We start from the raw sequence: 9,284 nt of genomic DNA, 5'->3' as shown, positions 1-9,284 counted from the left end.
CCCCTCTCCTCCTCCTGTCCTTCCTCTCCTCTCCCTCTCCTCCCCCTCTCCTCTCCTCTCCCCTCTCCTCTCCTCTCCTCTCCCTCTCCTCTCCCTCTCCTCTCCTCTCCCTCCTCTCCTCTCGCTCCTCCTCTCCTCTCCTCTCCTCTCCTCTCCTCTCCTCTCTCTCCTCTCCTCTCCTCTCCTCTTCTCTCCTCTCCTCTCCTCTCCTCTCCTCTCCTGACAGATAGCTGACAGAGGAAGAACAGTAGCAGTGCATCAGAATATTATATGCCCAGTGTTACTGTAGTTTGTGACACTGCCACTCTGCACGATAACTCATTCAGATGCTACAGTAATAACCAGGAACTGGCAACTCTCTGCACCAGTCCCACACACCTCTGAATGGCCTGCAGTGTGTGTGTGTGTGTGTGTGTGCGTGTGTGTGTGTGTGTGTGTGTGTGTGTGTGTGTGTGTGTGCGTGTGTGTACGTGCGTGTGTGTGACCCTCTATGAATTATTGGATAGATAATGAATGACACACCACATTAGACACAGGCAGAGAGAAGAAGAGAGACAGGGAGAGGGAAGGAGGATGGGAGAGGGAGGGAAAGGAGGGAGGGGGAGAGAGAGAGAGAGAGAGAGAGAGAGGTGACAGAGAGGTGACAGAGAGAGGAGGAGGTGAGAGAGAGAGAGAGGTGAGAGAGAGAAAGACAGAGAGGTGAAAGAGAGGAGAGAGAGAGGGAGGTGAGAGAGAGGTGACAGTGAGAGGGGGAGGTGAGAGAGAGGGAGGTGAGAGAGAGAGAGAGAGAGAGAGAGAGAGAGAGAGAGAGAGAGAGAGAGAGATAGAGAGGCGTCAGAGGAACAGACACAGAGAGACAGAGACAGAGAGAGAGAGAGAGAGAGAGAGAGAGAGAGAGAGAGACAGAGACAGAGACAGAGACAGAGAGAGTTGGGAGAGAGAAGAGAGAGACACAGAGAGAGAGAGAGGCGTCAGAGGAACAGACACAGAGAGACAGAGACAGAGAGAGGTGAGAGAGAGAGAGAGGCGTCAGAGGAACAGACACAGAGAGAGACAGAGAGTTCTGCAGAACTCCAACACTCATTCCTCCACTTCCGCAGGAAAATGGAAGTTTCTTTTCTGATTAAATTTTAAACCGTCAGCAGACGGGAGCCATCAGGTCTGTTTTCCAAACGGCAACCTCTTCCCTATATTCACCAGAGCCCTAGGAGTCATAATAAATGCCCTACGTGAGGTAGTAGTGTGCCATTTGGGGCGCATTAAAAGTCCTGTGTGATATATTTTGTTGATGAGACTCTATTATTTTTTACCCAGCAGGCATATACATATAAACAACAATTAGACGCCAGAGTCAACAAACAGACAATAAAAAGTACAAAAAAAAAAAAAAGGTTTTGAAACGCATCTTTTAGTTTTGTCCTGTCCCGTGTTTGTCCTGTCCTGTGTTTGTCCTGTCCCGTGTTTGTCCTGTCCCGTGTTTGTCCTGTCCCGTGTTTGTCCTGTCCCGTGTTTGTCCTGTCCCGTGTTTGTCCTGTCCCGTGTTTGTCCTGTCCCGTGTTTGTCCTGTCCCGTGTTTGTCCTGTCCCGTGTTTGTCCTGTCCCTGTGTTTGTCCTGTCCCGTGTTTGTCCTGTCCCGTGTTTGTCCTGTCCCGTGTTTGTCCTGTCCCGTGTTTGTCCTGTCCCGTGTTTGTCCTGTCCCGTGTTTGTCCTGTCCCGTGTTTGTCCTGTCCCGTGTTTGTCCTGTCCCGTGTTTGTCCTGTCCCGTGTTTGTCCTGTCCCGTGTTTGTCCTGTCCCGTGTTTGTCCTGTCCCGTGTTTGTCCTGTCCCGTGTTTGTCCTGTCCCGTGTTTGTCCTGTCCCGTGTTGGTTTGTTATGTAAGGTTGTGCTGCCGGGGAGGGGGGGGGGTTCAACGGGAGAGGACATCCACTTCGCTGGATGGTCATGCTACAACGGACAGCGAAACAAATATACAACCTCGGATGAACACGAACATGGAATAGCATCCTAACTGATATTTAAAAAACATCTGAAAGACTGTACCATCTCACCCGAAATATCAAACAAACTGAAAAACCATGACAACTAAATATCATCCCAACAGAAACCTTAATGAACAGACCCTGACTCCTCATACTACAGAAACCTTAATGAACAGACCCTGACTCCTCATACTACAGAAACCTTAATGAACAGACCCTGACTCCTCATACTACAGAAACCTTAATGAACAGACCCTGACTCCTCATACTATAGAAACCTTAATGAACAGACCCTGACTCCTCATACTATAGAAACCTTAATGAACAGACCCTGACTCCTCTTGCTACAGAAACCTTAATGAACAGACCCTGACTCCTCTTGCTACAGAAACCTTAATGAACAGACCCTGACTCCTCTTGCTACAGAAACCTTAATGAACAGACCCTGACTACTCTTGCTACAGAAACCTTAATGAATAGACCCTGACTCCTCTTGCTACAGAAACCTTAATGAACAGACCCTGACTCCTCTCACTACAGAAACCCTAATGAACAGACCCTGACTCCTCTATCTACAGTAACCCTAATGAACAGACCCTGACTCCTCTCACAACAGCAACCCTAATGAACAGACCCTGACTCCTCTCACAACAGCAACCCTAATGACCAGACCCTGAATCCTCTTACTACAGAAACCTTAATGAACAGACCCTGACTCCTCTTACTACAGAAACCCTAATGAACAGACCCTGACTCCTCTATCTACAGAAATCTTAATGAACAGACCCTGCCTCCTCTTACAACAGCAACCCTAATGAACAGACCCTGACTCCTCTCACAACAGCAACCCTAATGACCAGACCCTGACTCCTCTATCTACAGAAACCCTAATGAACAGACCCTGACTCCTCTCACAACAGCAACCCTAATGACCAGACCCTGACTCCTCTATCTACAGAAACCTTAATGAACAGATCCTGACTCCTCTATCTACAGAAACCCTAATGAACAGATCCTGACTCCTCTATCTACAGAAACCTTAATGAACAGACCCTGACTCCTCTTACTACAGTAACCTTAATGAACAGACCCTGACTCCTCTTACTACAGAAACCTTAATGAACAGACCCTGACTCCTCTATCTACAGAAACCTTAATGAACAGATCCTGACTCCTCTATCTACAGAAACCTTAATGAACAGATCCTGACTCCTCTTATAACAGAAGCCTTAATGAACAGACCCTGACTCCTCTTACTACAGAAACCTTAATGAACAGACCCTGACTCCTCTATCTACATAAACCCTAATGAACAGACCCTGACTCCTCTTACTACAGAAACCTTAATGAACAGATCCTGACTCCTCTTACTACAACAACATAAACCTTAATGAACAGACCGTGACTCCTCTTACTAAAGAAACCCTAATGAACAGATCCTGACTCCTCTTACTACAGCAACATAAACCTTCATGAACAGACCGTGACTCCTCTTACTACAGAACCCTTAATGAACAGATCCTGACTCCTCTTACTACAGCAACATAAACCTTAATGAACAGACCGTGACTCCTCTTACTACAGAAACCCTAATGAACAGACCGTGACCCCTCTTACAACATAAACCCTAATGAACAGACCCTGACTCCTCTCACAACAGCAACCTTAATGAACAGACCCTGACTCCTCTATCTACATAAACCCGAATGAACAGACCCTGACTCCTCTTACTACAGAAACCTTAATGAACAGACCCTGACTCCTCTATCTACATAAACCCTAATGAACAGACCCTGACTCCTCTTACTACAGAAACCTTAATGAACAGACCCTGACTCCTCTATCTACATAAACCCTAATGAACAGACCCTGACTCCTCTTACTACAGAAACCTTAATGAACAGATCCTGACTCCTCTTACTACAACAACATAAACCTTAATGAACAGACCGTGACTCCTCTTACTACAGAAACCCTAATGAACAGATCCTGACTCCTCTTACTACAGCAACATAAACCTTAATGAACAGACCGTGACTCCTCTTACTACAGAAACCCTAATGAACAGACCGTGACTCCTCTTACAACATAAACCCTAATGAACAGACCCTGACTCCTCTCACAACAGCAACCTTAATGAACAGACCCTGACTCCTCTTACTACAGAAACGTTAATGAACAGACCCTGACTCCTCTTACAACAGAAACCCTTAATGAACAGACCCTGACTCCTCTTACTACAGAAACCTTAATGAACAGACCCTGACTCCTCTTACTACAGTAACCTTAATGAACAGACCCTGACTCCTCTATCTACAGAAACCTTAATGAACAGACCCTGACTCCTCTCACAACAGCAACATAAACCTTAATGAACAGACCCTGACTCCTCTTACTACAGTAACCTTAATGAACAGACCCTGACTCCTCTTACTACAGAAACCTTAATGAACAGACCCTGACTCCTCTTACTACAGTAACCTTAATGAACAGACCCTGACTCCTCTTACTACAGAAACCTTAATGAACAGACCCTGACTCCTCTTACAACAGAAACCTTAATGAACAGACCCTGACACCTCTTACTACAGAAACCTTAATGAACAGACCCTGACTACTCTTACAACAGAAACCTTAATGAACAGACCCTGACTCCTCTTACAACAAAAACCTTAATGAACAGACCCTGACTCCTCTTACTACAACAACAGAAACCTTAATGAACAGACCGTGACTCCTCTTACTACAGAAACCCTAATGAACAGACCCTGACTCCTCTCACAACAGAAACCTTAATGAACAGACCCTGACTCCTCTCACAACAGCAACCCCAATGAACAGACCCTGACTCCTCTCACAACAGAAACCTTAATGAACAGACCGTGACTCCTCTTACTACAGAAACCCTAATGAACAGACCCTGACACGTCTTACTACAGAAACCTTAATGAACAGAGCCTGACTCCTCTTACTACAGCAACATAAACCTTAATGAATAGACCGTGACTCCTCTCACAACAGCAACCCTAATGAACAGACCCTGACTCCTCTTACAACAGAAACCCTAATGAACAGACCCTGACTCCTCTCACAACAGCAACATAAACCCTAATGAACAGACCGTGACTCCTCTTACTACATAAACCCTAATGAACAGACCCTGACTCCTCTTAATTCAGAAACCCTAATGAACAGACCCTGACTCCTCTTAATTCAGAAACCCTAATGAACAGACCCTGACTCCTCTTACAACAGAAACCCTAATGAACAGACCCTGACTCCTCTTAATTCAGAAACCCTAATGAACAGACCCTGATTCCTCTTAATTCTGAAACCCTAATGAACAGACCCTGACTCCTCTTAATTCAGAAACATTAATGAACAGACCCTGACTCCTCTTAACCTTACTCACTGATTGGAAACAGAGATGGGACATTACAAGTTAAACAAGAAGGAGAGACGAGGGAGAGAGAGGGAGATAGAGGGAGAGAAATGGAGAGGGAGAGAGAGGGAGAGAGAGGGAGAGAGAGGGAGATAGAGGGAGATAAATGGAGAGAGGGAGAGAGAGGGAGGGAGAGGGAGGGAAACGGAGATAGGGAGAGAGAGGGAGGGAAACAGAGAGAGGGAGAGAGAGAGAGAGTGGGAGGGAGGGAGAGAGAGATGGGGAGAGAAACAGAGAAACAGAGAGAGGGAGAGAGAGAGAGAGAGAGAGAGAGTGGGAGGGAGGGAGAGAGAGATGGGGAGAGAAACAGAGAAACAGAGAGAGGGAGAGAAACGGAGGCAAGGTGAAAGTAACATTATCAGTTTCTCCAGGATTAGACCTGGGTTATTTCCCTTGTGGCCGAGCGTTGCGCTTTCGCCCTTCAGTAACGCTGAAGGTAACTATCAAAGTGGACTTTGTTTACCCTACACACACACACACACACACACACACACACACAGGAACACACAAAGGAAAGAGAGCTCGGAAGCCCTGTCCTCCTGAGAAACAGAGCTGAGGTCGTCTCACTGAGTAAAACCAGCCAGGACTCCATCTCCTCCTGCTTTATCAACAACCCTCTCCATTTAACACCAAGTCTGGTCTAACAACACTCTCCATTTAACACCAAGTCTGGTCTAACAACACTCTCCATTTAACACCTAGTCTGGTCTAACAACACTCTCCATTTAACACCTAGTCTGGTCTAACAACACTCTACATTTAACACCAAGTCTGGTCTAACAACACTCTACATTTAACACCAAGTCTGGTCTAACAACACTCTCCATTTAACACCAAGTCTGGTCTAACAACACTCTACATTTAACACCAAGTCTGGTCTTCTCTCATCAACACTCTCCATTTAACACCAAGTCTGGTCTTCTCTCAACAACACTCTACATTTAAAACCAAGTCTGGTCTTCTCTCATCAACACTCTCCATTTAACACCAAGTCTGGTCTTCTCTCAACAACACTCTACATTTAACACCAAGTCTGGTCTAACAACACTCTACATTTAACACCAAGTCTGGTCTAACAACACTCTACATTTAACACCAAGTCTGGTCTTCTCTCAACAACACTCTCCATTTAACACCAAGTCTGGTCTTCTCTCAACAACACTCTCCATTTAACACCAAGTCTGGTCTTCTCTCAACAACACTCTACATTTAACACCAAGTCTGGTCTACCAACACTCTACATTTAACACCAAGTCTGGTCTAACAACACTCTACATTTAACACCAAGTCTGGTCTAACAACACTCTACATTTAACACCAAGTCTGGTCTAACAACACTCTACATTTAACACCAAGTCTGGTCTAACAACACTCTCCATTTAACACCAAGTCTGGTCTACCAACACTCTACATTTAACACCAAGTCTGGTCTAACAACACTCTCCATTTAACACCAAGTCTGGTCTAACAACACTCTCCATTTAACACCTAGTCTGGTCTAACAGCACTCTACATTTAACACCAAGTCTGGTCTAACAACACTCTACATTTAACACCAAGTCTGGTCTACCAACGCTCTACATTTAACACCAAGTCTGGTCTAACAACACTCTACATTTAACACCAAGTCTGGTCTACCAACACTCTACATTTAACACCAAGTCTGGTCTAACAACACTCTACATTTAACACCAAGTCTGGTCTAACAACACTCTACATTTAACACCAAGTCTGGTCTAACAACACTCTACATTTAACACCAAGTCCTCTCTCAACAACACTCTACATTTAACACCAAGTCTTCTCTCAGTTTAACACCAAGTCTGGTCTAACAACACTCTACATTTAACACCAAGTCTGATCTAACAACACTCTTCATTTAACACCAAGTCTGGTCTACCAACACTCTACATTTAACACCAAGTCTGGTCTAACAACACTCTACATTTAACACCAAGTCTGGTCTAACAACACTCTACATTTAACACCAAGTCCTCTCTCAACAACACTCTACATTTAACACCAAGTCTGGTCTAACAACACTCTACATTTAACACTAAGTCTGGTCTAACAACACTCTACATTTAACACCAAGTCTGGTCTAACAACACTCTACATTTAACACCAAGTCCTCTCTCAACAACTCTCTACATTTAACACCAAGTCTTCTCTCAGTTTAACACCAAGTCTGGTCTAACAACACTCTACATTTAACACCAAGTCTGGTCTAACAACACTCTTCATTTAACACCAAGTCTGGTCTTCTCTCAACAACACTCTACATTTAACACCAAGTCTGGTCTAACAACACTCTTCATTTAACACCAAGTCTGGTCTCCTCTCAACAACACTCTCCATTTAACACCAAGTCTGGTCTAACAACACTCTACATTTAACACCAAGTCTGGTCTAACAACACTCTACATTTAACACCAAGTCTGGGTCTAACAACACTCTACATTTAACACCAAGTCTGGTCTAACAACACTCTACATTTAACACCAAGTCTGGTCTAACAACACTCTACATTTAACACCAAGTCTGGTCTACCAACACTCTACATTTAACACCAAGTCTGGTCTAACAACACTCTACATTTAACACCAAGTCTGGTCTAACAACACTCTACATTTAACACCAAGTCTGGTCTACCAACACTCTACATTTAACACCAAGTCTGGTCTAACAACACTCTACATTTAACACCAAGTCTGGTCTAACAACACTCTACATTTAACACCAAGTCTGGTCTAACAACACTCTACATTCAACACCAAGTCCTCTCTCAACAACACTCTACATTTAACACCAAGTCTTCTCTCAGTTTAACACCAAGTCTGGTCTATCAACACTCTCCATTTAACACCAAGTCTGGTCTAACAACACTCTACATTTAACACCAAGTCTGGTCTAACAACACTCTACATTTAACACCAAGTCCTCTCTCAACAACACTCTACATTTAACACCAAGTCTGGTCTAACAACACTCTACATTTAACACTAAGTCTGGTCTAACAACACTCTACATTTAACACCAAGTCTGGTCTAACAACACTCTACATTTAACACCAAGTCCTCTCTCAACAACACTCTACATTTAACACCAAGTCTTCTCTCAGTTTAACACCAAGTCGGGTCTAACAACACTCTACATTTAACACCAAGTCTGGTCTAACAACACTCTTCATTTAACACCAAGTCTGGTCTTCTCTCAACAACACTCTACATTTAACACCAAGTCTGGTCTAACAACACTCTTCATTTAACACCAAGTCTGGTCTCCTCTCAACAACACTCTCCATTTAACACCAAGTCTGGTCTAACAACACTCTACATTTAACACCAAGTCTGGTCTAACAACACTCTACATTTAACACCAAGTCTGGTCTAACAACACTCTACATTTAACACCAAGTCTGGTCTTCTCTCAACAACACTCTACATTTAACACCAAGTCTGGTCTAACAACACTCTACATTTAACACCAAGTCTGGTCTAACAACACTCTACATTTAACACCAAGTCTGGTCTACCAACACTCTACATTTAACACCAAGTCTGGTCTAACAACACTCTACATTTAACACCAAGTCTGGTCTAACAACACTCTACATTTAACACCAAGTCTGGTCTAACAACACTCTACATTTAACACCAAGTCCTCTCTCAACAACACTCTACATTTAACACCAAGTCTTCTCTCAGTTTAACACCAAGTCTGGTCTAACAACACTCTACATTTAACACCAAGTCTGATCTAACAACACTCTTCATTTAACACCAAGTCTGGTCTACCAACACTCTACATTTAACACCAAGTCTGGTCTAACAACACTCTACATTTAACACCAAGTCTGGTCT

The sequence above is a fragment of the Oncorhynchus kisutch genome, unplaced genomic scaffold (genome assembly GCF_002021735.2).
Source record: "Oncorhynchus kisutch isolate 150728-3 unplaced genomic scaffold, Okis_V2 Okis06b-Okis10b_hom, whole genome shotgun sequence".
In the NCBI taxonomy this organism is placed as follows: Eukaryota; Metazoa; Chordata; class Actinopteri; order Salmoniformes; family Salmonidae; genus Oncorhynchus; species Oncorhynchus kisutch.
This window is presented reverse-complemented; position numbering follows the sequence as displayed.